Raw genomic sequence first — 12987 nt, forward strand, 5'->3', positions numbered from 1 at the left:
CTCTCAGAAATTGGCACACTGCATTCTCTAAAGGCAGACGAATGAATATGTGAAAATATTTTCAGAACAGTTTCTTGTCTGTAACAAGTCAATATGAAATCAAGATATGAATTTATACTTTATCTCTCCATAATGGGTTTATTGAGCTATGTTTCAAACATCATTCAGCATGAACCCTCCGGAGGTTCAAGAAAGGACTTGATCTTTCTAGAGCTTTCTATTCATAGGGAGACAACAGGTCTGAATATTCATCTCCTGGACAGCAAGCACAGATTGCGACTCTTGCAGAATTTCTCTGTGAAGGGAGGAAATCGTGACCATTTTTCATTTTGCCTTCTATTTCCTGAGAAACTTCTGGGCATAGCAACACTTAGCAATTTCCTTCAAGGAGTCCTACATGCTAATTAAATCTCCTCAGACTCATCTTGCCCAGTCTGAAACAAGAGCCAGACATTTGCCAAATTACATCACTTCACCATGAGCAACTTCTCTAAGTCTCACCCGTGTCAGCCATGTGACAAAAATTGTGGTCATGCCCTGATCATTTCTCCTCAAGTCTACCAGAGCCTCCTCTTCATTTTCACCTTTTTCCTTTGCAACCTATTTCAAATGTCTCAGTAAATCATCTGCCTCCGCAGCGGCACCTCTGAATTCTTCCATCATTTTCCTTTGGCCTCCTGCATTAAATTTCAGCTACTTGTGCTTCCCTTCAAGGATCCCCAGAACGCTGCTCTGACCTATAGCATCAACTGCAATATTTCCTGCTCTCATTTCCACTCAGCCAGTACATCACACCTCGGTGATGCCTTTATCGTTCCTCCATGCTCCAGACCATCCTCAACAACTGAATTTTTCCTTTGTGCAGTTTAGAAAGGCATGCACTCCAGTTTTCATACATCCTTTCTCAAAGCACAACTTCCTGTGTTGATGTATGCTCCTTCAGCCCTCCGTGCTCCATTATGACATTCAGACAAGGGCAAATATTGCCAAAACTATCACACTCCAGGCCACTGATGAGCTCCAGACTTGTATTTACAATTCATTGGTTAAAAGCCCCCACAGGCAGCAGCATTATTCAAGCCTTGTGCCATGCCAATCTGCTGGTAGGCATCAATAACTAAGAGAACTAAGATGTCTGTGACAAATTTTCATTATCCTTCTTATTTTACAGATGGAGTCATGTTACCTTTCCAAATCAAACACCCTTCTGAGGTACAAAAAGAATCCAAGTGAAGATCAAGGTTTCCTGAGAACTCCTACCCAGAACACTTCTGTTCTCCTGCCATAAAGTATCTCTCATATTTGGTCCTAGCTGTTTTCTTCCTTATTTAGACAACTCCTAGAAGACAAGAGGCACTGCAGACTCATCTTTTCAATGAGTGGTGGAGGATGTCACCTATTGGACAGGCTATTGGAGTCCTGTCAGACCTAGTAGCTTAGCCAGGAATACTGATTGCCGTTGGAGAAGGATGTTTTTTTCCAACCACACTAAACATGAATAATGTGAGCTTGGGTTTGTGATTATATGTGTGCAGCTGTGATTAGCTGTGTTTGGAGGGAGAGGAGTGTGGGATGATGGATAGAAATAAACATACAGGGGATTCAGAATTTTAAGGTAAAAAGCAGCTGCAACTCCCCGGACAGACTGAGGCCAACATCCTCTCCAGTAAAATGACAAGCTTTTGCTCAGAGAAACAGAATGGAGTGTGGAGCTAAATGGAGACTATGTGCCCCCCCTCCATTCTAATCCCAGCAGAATGGGAGAACACTGTGGTACTGAGACAAACAGTAGCTGTCTCACAAGGAAGAATCAACATGTTCTGCTGCTGAAGCCAACAAACATGTCAAAACCCCTCCTCAGGTGCCTCCCATTAAAAATAAAATAAAATCAGAAATAAAAGGTATTTATGACTAGAGCCACTCAAACTCCACCCAAACATAAAGCAAGTAGTACAAAAGTAATCTGGGGATAGGGGTAAAGTGGGAGAAGACCTCCACCAAGACTGTTGGATCAGTCGATGGGCTAAGTTCATCTTCTATGCCAGAGGGACACTTTGGGTGAGAAACATACTCTACATGCATTAAATGCTGCTTTGAAGACTAAAGCTTTTGTTTGTGCTTATCCCACAACATATTAGCAGATTGCTTTGTGTTAGACCTTGTGCTTGTTTAATATATTCATTAGTAGATTGGGGCTTTTTAAAGACATATTCTTGCAGTAGACACTCTCACCAGGGTCTTGACTCTCCCAGAGATACTGACAGGCAAAAATGCAAACTCCCACCTTTCACATGACAAGGAGTTATAGGTATAGTTACATATATACTCTGCTCCTTATGCAACATTTACAAGTGTGTGAAGAGAGCATAAGGAATAGGATATGTTGTATATTTTCTCTAATGAAGTATTATCTTACAATTTTGCAAAGATCTGATGAGAAGGTATTGCAGCCATGTCTCATGCTCAAGCCCATACTGCAAATTCTCTGCCATCACAGAAGCAGTGTTAGAGTTACTCAAATACCACCCTTACCTTTTTCCTTTGGCCTTAGCAGCTGTAGCTAAGGGGAGCACTTGCTTGTTCCCATTCTGTAATTGTGGTGAGTTGACCCTGACTGGATACCAGATGCCCACCAAAGCCGCTCTATCACTCCTCTCCTCAGCTGGACAGGGGAGAGAAAATATAAGAACATAGAATAAAAAAATATAACCAAATGCTTGTGGGTTGAGATAAGGAGGGGGAGAGATCACTCAGGGGAGGGATCATTAAGGGGAGAGGTTACTCAGGAGTTACCATCACAGGTGAAATAGACTCAGCTTGGGGAAATTAGTTTAATTTATTGTCAGTAAAAATCAGGGTAAAGTAGTGAAAAATAAAATCTTAAATCACCCTTTTTGTACTCAAGACCTGTATCTTCCAACAAATATAAACTATGCACATACTCTGTGTCATCTCTCAATTTTCATGAAATACATGTTTGCCTTCTCCTGCAGCAATGAGGCTTCTGTGTATGCAAAAAAACACAAAAGACTTGTGTAAGAGAGCACCTTCCAGATATAAAGTTGGCTCCTTTCCGTCATGACTCACGCTGCTGCTTCCCTGTTTGACTAAAGCTGAGCCTGATGGGCTCCCAAAGGTTAAAGACCTGAGTTTAGGTCTTTCAAGGAAGTGCTTTAATCACCAGTGGGATGGGTATTGCATCTCATTGTGCAGTCTCTCGTGCCTCACTTACAAAGTGCCTACTAGCACCAGTTCCCACGAGTGAGAAGCTACAAAAGGGTCAGTACGGGAGTTCTGCCAACACTTAGATACTATCTAAGGATCACAGCAGCTCAGTTACATCAAGGCTTAGCAAGCCTGTGAGTTCCTGTAAACAAAGCCTAGGCTTTGTTACAGTAATATTGACATCTACAGGTTAAAATGGGATTTGAACACAAGATTTGCAACAAGTATTAGTGTCACTGTAGTTCTAGGGCAGGGCACTCAAAGCAACCATACAGCTCTTGAAGCACTCGAATTTCAAGTGCCCAACACTTTAACAACAAAGTAATTGCACACACGAATGGCCAGAATTACCCAGGTTTCATTACTTGCTGTTTTATGTACTGATGCAAAACAACATCACAGTTACTGTATTTAACAAATTGACCCCTTTACAGTTGTTTCAGTGAGATGGAGGCTAATGAAGCAACTCCTTGTCATGGACTCAAGAGGCAGAAACTTCTCCACTTAGTATTTAAGAAAGACTCTTGCTTGAAGGATTCATGTTGATAGAATAAAGTGAAGATCAGAACATGCTCTCTAGCCAAGCAACTCATCCTATTACAGCTATCCTTTACAAATCACATATATGTTCCCAAAGCTGTGTCTTCTGGAACTTTTACGGAAATTTATGGGCCTTAAAAGTTGATGTTCTAAGACACTGTTAGGCCCAGAAAACAGGCAAAATCCAGAACAGAAGACTTTTTCAATTAAGTGCTTAAAATGTTCCAGTAACAAACTCCCCTGTGTTAAACTAGATGACAACTAACTGAGACATTTCTGATGCACGCAGCTGCTTTGGTGCTACACAAACAGAAACCATCTCTAAAATGTACAAGATTCAGCCTACAAGAGACTTTGTGCAGTGTCTCTCTGAAACAATTTTTATAGCAATTACTTGGAAATTAGGTTTTACTGCATTTGCCATCAGCTTCAGTAGAACCAGGCTTTCATCCATTTCCTATCAGCTTTAGGGTTGGGTTTTTTTTTTTTTTTTTTCCTGTTTTCCCATTTCTGGCATGATCCAGTTCAGAGAGTAGCTGCAATCTGTCATCTGATGGTGGATACTGAATGTATGCAGGGGGAGGGGGGAATTAAAAAAACCCCCTCAATCTGCCAAGTCTTGCAGCCTTCAACCTTTGGTGCAGTACAAGGTTTACAAGATGATTTAAAATCTGCATGTGTAGGAAATAAGGAAGATGGGCTGACTCTACACAGAAAATAGGTTTGGGACAGACTGAGATTGATGGCTTTGTGACAATGACACTAAAGTTAATAGCTGATATAGGCAGACAACAGAGTCTATTTTAAATTTAAAATTGAACTGTGTGTCACTGACAGCATCATACTGACCGTTCATTGCTAGACCTAATTTCTCTCTGGTAATGACTACAAGAAGCAGAATAGATAATGATGTGCACTGCAGAACATTTGGGAAATGGGATTAACTGATTTGCTGCTTTTTTTTTTTCCCCTTGTTTTTAAAACAACTATTTAATGATTAGTAGAGGTGGCTATCCTTGAACACTCCTGAAGGGTAAAGATTAGTCACTCGTCTGGGAACATCTCTGTCGCCTCTGTTTCCTTCCCTCTTAGGAGACAGAAGGGGTGTAAATTGTGCTTGCAACAGACTGGGAAGGCTGACACTGTTAAAATATAAGACCTTGACAAAAACCCTGGAGATGATGTATCACCAGTCTCCTGGGCAGTTGCACTCCACATTCACATTTGCACACTGCAGATAATTCCTGTCTCTCAACAGCCTGAACCCAAACTTCAAATGCAAATTGTCTTGGAGCTGGAAATGGAAACTTGCATGCAAGTAGGAGACAGCTATTCACATATTATTCACATGCAAAGGAGATAGTTATTCACATATTTAAATAAAAAACTGATTTAAAAAAAAAGTAATATAAGGGAAAAACAAATCCTTCTGTCCTGGGGGAAGCATTTCTTTGCTCTCTATTTCTGTCACTGTTCCCTCCTGTTTAGCCTTTTCTTCAGGGACAGAGATGCTCATTGGTTTTGTACACCTCCACCCATAAAAATAGAGATCTTTATTGGCATACCACTACAGGGTTGATCACCAGAGACTTAACTTTATTACCTATCAGTGAAAAGCCTTTAAAAAAGTGCACAAACCATAATAGAAGGGGCTTCTGAAATTTTACATGCATGGCACATGGAAGCAGTCGACTTCAGGAATAAATATTTGTGCCTCAAACCTGAGAGCAGCCAGCACACATGCGTGAGGGTGAATGTTGCTGGTCTTATGCTACAAATTTGAGCTCTGTCCTTGAAATCATCTTTTTTTTGGTAGGTCCTGTGTAAAAATGTAGCAAAATTGTAGTAGAGCATTTGATAATCTGCTTGGTAACTGTGTTTCAGAATATCAGTGGGCTGAAATTTCCACCTGCTTTCCTTACTCCTGTCTGTGACGTTGAGTTTGCAGACCTGAAGGATTTACTGTTTCTCTGACTGCTTTTTTTGTTTGGCAGGAGAACTAGCTGAATTGTTCAAGTTCAAAGGCTCAAATCTGAAAGCTGCATACTCTTTGCTTGAATTAATTGCAATTCCACTCTGGCCTTGTACAGCTAATTTAAATTATAGTGGTCTCTGCAACTTCATGGTGTAAAATAAATAAATCTAATTGTATTTGGCTCAACTACCATGAATCTGCTTATTACTTTCCAAATGGTACGGTGGGGCTCATAGTTTTTATAAACTAAGCTACCAAATGATTATGATGAGAAATCAGGACTGTGGAAATAGTAATTACACATATATAACCCCATTTTCTACCCTGTGAGAAAGTGTAGTGCCTATGTTCTATTTCCACCTCTTTCTTCTGTCTTCTGTGAGTGCTGGAGGTCATTTTAGACGGGGTTGCTCAGACTATCCAAGACCTTTAAAAAATCTTCTCATTTCCTAAAAAGTAATTGAAAACTCCCACACCAAACAAAAATATATGTAACATATGCAAATGCTATAAAAGTAACATGTGGTTTACATAACCATTTATAATGCTACTTCATATCTGAGGCAAACTACGATCATGTATTTTATGCTCTTAGATCACCCCTGTGTGTCTGTGCTGGAACAAACATGTTCCCTCGGTGCAGACTGTGACATCAGCTCACACTGCAAGGCATGCAAGCACTGCAGCTGGCTTTGTTATCAGCTGGGGAAGGGTGGATAAACAGCATCATGTTTCCCGTTAGTAAAAGGCTTCCTAAGTTCCACTGAGTCAACAGACAGTAATCAGGTATCAGCTACTTCACAGGAAATGAATCAAAACTAGGAGTGGGAGGCTTGGGATGTGAGGTGGAGCAGTAGGGAGGGAGAAACAAGGTACTGCTTCATTTCTTTGTCCGCCTCGATTACTCTAATAGAAATTCCATGAAGGCATGTTAACCTGAAGAGGAATTTCTGCAGCAAGTCATCACAAAGAAGCCATGACAGCCTGTTTAATACTTGCAGGTGGCATCTAGTCCAGGTGCTCTCAGGAGCTCATCATCTGACAATCATCCAATAAATGGATTCTCTACAACTGTACAATCTAAAGGTGGAAAAACCAGTCAGGTCAGTTCAATCCACCTCTCGTTCTGCCAATGCAAGATAGGATTCTATTTTTTTTTTTCCCTTTTGCAAAAGCATTTATTTAGCCTTTTTGTGCTGTTTAGTTTTAAAATTTTCAAGTTTTAAAGGCATCTTTAACTTCTAACCAAAACTTCTTTAATCCAAAAAGGCATCTTAAATTTCTATGGAAATTAGTATTTCATATCTTGGCATTAAGAGGTTTCTCTTACACACCCCTCTTCATTGCTGCTTGGTGAAATAAGTTCTTGCTTACCTTCTTTCTGTAGTTTCATACTACAGCCACTCCAAATCACTCTAATTACCTACCCTTTGCATCTACCCAAGAATTTCTACATCTGAGCCTCATCTTCACTTTCACAAGTTATTCTAATGATTATTCATATGGTAGCACATCAGTATTCTTCTTTTCTACTGTGTTAGTAACATGCCGACCCCGAAACTAATGCAGTATTTCATGCAGAATTACTGTATCAGAACTACTGGTCTCAGAGCAAGAGCTCTCCCACTCACACTCCCTACTATGCATTATTTGGACATGCACCCCAAAACTGTAGAGGCTTTTTTTGTCTCACTGGATCCAAATTCATCTCTTTAATGCAGGTTTAAATTGTGTTTTCCCAAATTCCCTTTCGTTGCCTCTATTTTATGGCAAGTGTGCGCTCACCTAAGTTTCGATGGTTGCTTTTATATTTCTTTGTATTTTTCCCTTACTGTTTGAAAGTCTTCCTTCTCCAACAATGTATTTCAGTGACAGACTGTCTTCATGATCCTCCTCCCCCCTCCTCTGGGACTGTAAATACCACTGAAACTTCTATATGGTTATAAAAAATAAGCTGCATTGCTATCCATTGCTACTCAGACAACTTTAAAATCACCAATCTTTCTTCCTGTTTAGGCAAATCTGAATTTATTTCTCAAGGAAGATTTCACAGTAAGCACACACAGGCCTAGGAAAAAATTTTAGCACAGATGTGTATGTAATTCATTCCTTTCAGCCACTCAGTTTCAACTACATTCCAGAACATTGCTCTATAGCTTTGTATCAAGGGCAGTCAGCTAAAAGTGAGGGCACAAGGGGCCAAATGGGGCCTCAGCACATCAGGCATCTTATAGGATTTATGCAGAAAAATCACAGTTTATACAACCTCAGCAGTGATTATCGGATACCATCAGCTGCTGGGAACATGTGCAGAAGCAGAACTCTAAGCAATTAGATGGTTTGCAAGTTGAACATGAAGGCAGACAATGAGCTGTGATGTTCCCAGGGTTAAGGGGACATATGAAAATGTGCCTCTGCTTATTTACCTCAAATATGCTGATGGTCCTCACTGGGCCTAGTCTGGTGAGCAGTGCTGGAAAACGTGGATTCAGCTTCTGACAACATTCAATCAATACAAACACTGTTCCAGCCTGTTAGCAGTGTTATTTGTTCTGTAGTAACAGATGCCAGAATGTGTCCCTTATGCAATATGAGTAAGAAAAATCCTTTAAATTTACAGAGAAGTTAGATTTAACAAGACAAAAGCTTTACTGTATTTTATTAATTTACCTCTTACATTTCATTTACCCATTAAATTTTCTTAAATAAAAACTGACACTGGTACATAATTTTTGTCACTTTCATTAATATCTTGCAATACATATCAGTCAGCTTGCTATTTTTACATATAGAGTAACCTTTCCTACTCAGAAAAAAACCCCTGCTCTTGTAAAGGCCTGAGGCTCTGCCATATCAGTCTTCATTGCTATTAAATAAGAAGAGTGAGAGAACTACTTATTTCCTTCCCCAAATATTTTTTCTGCACTGATGTATTTGTAAATTTCTTTATAATCCCCCATTTCCTTTGTTAGCCCAAAGCAATTAAACTAATCCATCCTCTGTGAACCTCAGCTGACTCACAGTGTCCTTGGGTGTCTTTAAATTTATATTTTTTGACACTTTTTCTTAATTTCAGGTCTTCAAATCTACATGTGAAGCTTACTGTTTTCCACAGCAGTTGTCAGTCATCCTTCACCTGTAGTATTTCTGGCTTGTGCAGCCACCTCATACACCGAAGAAATCTTGGTTCCTATGAGATTAGAATTCACGTCCTCCTCCCTCTAAATCCATTCTCTACAGTGACTAATTTAAGTAGCATTTGTGCACAAGTTCCAGTTTCTCCCTCAGTAAGAAATATTACAATCGGAGCAGGGGTTTTCTCTATGGTACAACAAGAATGGTCATGGTTTATTAGAGCACTCAGGATATGGCCTTGCTGCCTCTACGGAAGACAAGTGGAAGGGTAAACTCCTTGCATCTTTCCTGAACAAGGCATAAATCTGTTCTGCACTTTTGTCTTTTTACGTGAGAAAAACCTTGGACCTTTGCATGCCGCCTAGCAGGCATCTTCTACTGTTTTGTTGTGACACTGAGCCGCACATTCAATTCCCGCTATTTTGTCTACAAAGGTGTTGGATGAATGGTTTCATTTTGAGAGTGTGTGTTAACTTGGGAGTGCTCCCACAAATATGCTATAAAGTATTCCACATTGTAGCTCCACTCTCCCAAGTCCAATCTGGGCAAAACAGAAGCCCCAAAACCCCAATCCCGTCAAATATTTTTATATTTCAAAAATATAACAATCCTACGTTCTGGTGTTTGCTCCTGGGGTTGCCTGTATGTATATCCAGCTTCTGCCTTATCAAAAATACAAATGTAGCCATAGAATCACAGAATCATTTAAGTTGGAAAAGACCTTTAAGATCATCAAGTCCAACTTATTACCAGTCACACGAAGATGATCCTCAAAGTGAACAGGGTGTGCTTCCAGAGAGCTGTGTGTGTGCAGGAGGGACAGCAAGTCCAGCACTGCTGCAGGCAGCAATTTTGAGAGCCACCGGGGTTGCTGAGGAAAGCAGGCGAACGCCAGAAACATGAAGATAATTTCAATGATATATAATGATACAACAGTCAACTATTCATACACAAACCAAACATTGAAACATCTGTGTTGGTATTGCTTTACTGGAATTTGTAAATACTTCATCTGGTGCCATTTCATTAACTAGCAGTTAAAGTTCAGTCAGCATTAACTAAAATATTAAATTTCAGCACATGTTGATGCCCAGTAATTCCTTCAAAAGTGTTTCACAGCTGAGGAATTGCCACTTTTCTTAAAACTGTCATCTTCTTGGCCAAATCCTATACTTATTTACAGACCTGCTAGCACATGAATTACGTTCACTACCCTTACTTTCATCTGTGTAAGTCAAAGTGTATGGTTTTGGTCCAACACCTTGCAAAGTTCCTGCTTTGACAGTATTTACTGTGATAATTTACAATTCTGTCAATTTCTGCACTTTGCAATTTAGCTACTACCCATCTATTCTGGTAGTGGTTTGAAGTGTTTCTCCTCTCAGATGAAAAATTGTAGTATAGACCTTGGCTACTGCTAGCAGCTGCACAGAGACAGCTGAATATTTTATCAGCCAGGCATCTACTTGCAATAACTGCACTCTTATTCACATTCTAGGTTTACTTGTGCACTGTTTGTATGCAATAAAAAAGTCAACAAACTTTAAACACATTTAGGAAAAAGACATAGATATTACGCAAGCAGTAGAGCCAAGTCTAGGCTTATTTCCATTTTCCATAATTGTTCCAAAAATAGAACAAAAATTTGAAGAACTCAGAATTTTACACTACCAATTAAGATGATCGTGCCATTTCAAAATCCTCTTCAAATACTTCCTTTAGGCTGCATGCTTACAAATCCACAAAACAGAAAGCTGCCATCACACTTTGCAAATAGAAAAATGCATTTGCATTTTAAACCAACAACAAAATCTCTACTTGCAGCCATCTCCTCTTCAAAAGCTTTGCATATAAAATAGTTATAACTCTCACAGGTGTAGAAATCAACTATTGTTTCTGATCAACAAGTCTGCCATAGTGGTCAATCTAAATGGGAAAAGAACAGTTCTGCTGCTGGTAATAAGTGGAGTAAGATACCCACTCTTCCTTTTGCAATGTGGGAGGAAAGAGAGAGACCTTATTTGTAAGGTGTTTTGACACCTACTCACATCTAGGTATTGTCATAGTTACAGATTTCAACACTGTATAAACTAATCAAAATTAACATTTTCTAACACTTCATTTGCAATTATAAGACAGGACATCCATTCATCTGTTAATATTTACAGCCTTCAAAAGGAGAAACAAAAGACAACTATATTGTACCGAATTTTAGGGAAAAGTCACATATTGTTAACCAGGTGTGATCATATCTATTACCAGTGGCTTTTACCTCAAGGAGTGGACAAATGGGTTGAAATTATTAAAAAACAAAATTAAGAAGACTGACAGAGCAACACGTGTGAAGGTGATGAGGCACTGCAACAGGTTGCCCAGGGAAGCTGTGGATGTCCCATCCCTGGAAGTGTTCAAGGCCAGGCTGGACAAAGATCTGAGCAAACTGGCCTGGTGGAAGGTTCACTGCCCATGGCAGGGGGTTGATGATCTTTAAGGTCCCTTCCAACCCAAACCATTCTGTGATTCTGTGAAAACCAGTATAACATTTTTAAACTCATGAATCTCAAATCAGTAAGCATTCAGTATCAAACCCCCAGACTGTAAAAAGGATATCTTTCAAAAGGATACCATTTAACTGGATGCTTCAGAAGGTTCTGAAAAAATCTTTTAAACAAAACTACTAAGAAATCTGACTGCACATGGAATGAGCATTAAAAGTAATACACAAGAAGCAAATCATGAAGATGGTAAGTTTTCAACTTGACAAATATTAAGAGTAAAGTGCCCTATGGATTTGTACTGAAACTGTTGTTTTACATATTTTTTCATCTGGAAAAAGAGACAATAGTCCACTAGCAGCATCTGTGGATAACAAAAATTTTCAGGACTATTTTCAGGGATAACAAAATTTGTGAAGAATAGCAAGGGCAGAACAAAGAAAGATGAAGGTAGATGATTAACTCAAAATAATCAGTATACCCCAAAGTTTCCTAGGACTGACAGTCATAGGGAAAAGTTTAATGAGGCGTTTATTCAGGGCATTCTGGTAAACAAAACCAAAGCATTCCAACTATACACAGTGCTACAGGAATACATCACTGGTCAGTCTGTCACAGCCAGCAAGGCTTCCTGAGGGAGAAGTCTTGCCTGTAGAACCTGATTTACTTCTACAATAGGATAACCCATCTAACTGATCTAGGAAAGCCAGCAGACATAATCTTTTTCGATTTCAGCAAAGGTTTTGATACTGTCTCTCACAGGATCCTTCTGCACAAAATGTTCAGCACAGCTGAATAACCATGTTATGAGATGGGTGAGCAACTGGCTCATGGTTGAGCACAAAGAGTTACAGTGAATGAGGTGACACCAGGATGGTGCCCTGTCACTAGTGGGGTTCCACAGGGCTCCATCCTCAGCCCAGTTCTCTTTAACACCTTCATTAATGACCTGGACTCCAGACTCAAAGGAATACTAAGTTTGCCAACAACACTAAGTTGGGAGGAGCTGTTAAATCCCTCGAGGGCAGAGAGGCTCTGCAGAGACACCCTAATAAATTAGAGGGCTGGGCAATCACTGACTGCATGAAGTTTAACAAGGGTTGCATCTGGGATAGGGCAACCCCGGCTGTTGTATAGACCAGGGAATGAGGCTGGAGAGCAGCACTGTGAAAAAGGACCTGGGGGTCCTGGTCAATGGTAAGCTGAATATGAGTCAGCAGTGCCCTGGCAGCCAGGAGGGCCAACCGTGTCCTGGGGGGCATCAAGCAAAGCATCACCTGGTCGAGGGGAGGATTGTCCCACTCTGCTCTGCACTGGGGCTGCCTCACCTTGAATATTGTGGCAGTTTTGGGCACCACAGTATAAAAATTACATTAAGGTATTAGAAAGTATCCAAAGAAGGGCAGTGAGAATGATGATGGGCTTTGAGGGGAAGCCTTGAGAGGACCAGCTGAGGTCACTTGGTCTGTTCAGCTTGGAGAGGGGAGACTGAGGGGACTACCCATTGCAGTTACAACTTCCTCCTGAGGGGAAGAGGAAGGGCAGGCACTGTTCTCTTCTCTGGGGTAACCAGTGACAGGACTCTAAGAAATGGCATGAAACTGAAACAGGGGAGGT

Source organism: Empidonax traillii, unplaced genomic scaffold (assembly GCF_003031625.1).
Source record: "Empidonax traillii isolate 1590-97213 ecotype Southwest subspecies unplaced genomic scaffold, ASM303162v1 scaffold157:size2224338, whole genome shotgun sequence".
In the NCBI taxonomy this organism is placed as follows: Eukaryota; Metazoa; Chordata; class Aves; order Passeriformes; family Tyrannidae; genus Empidonax; species Empidonax traillii.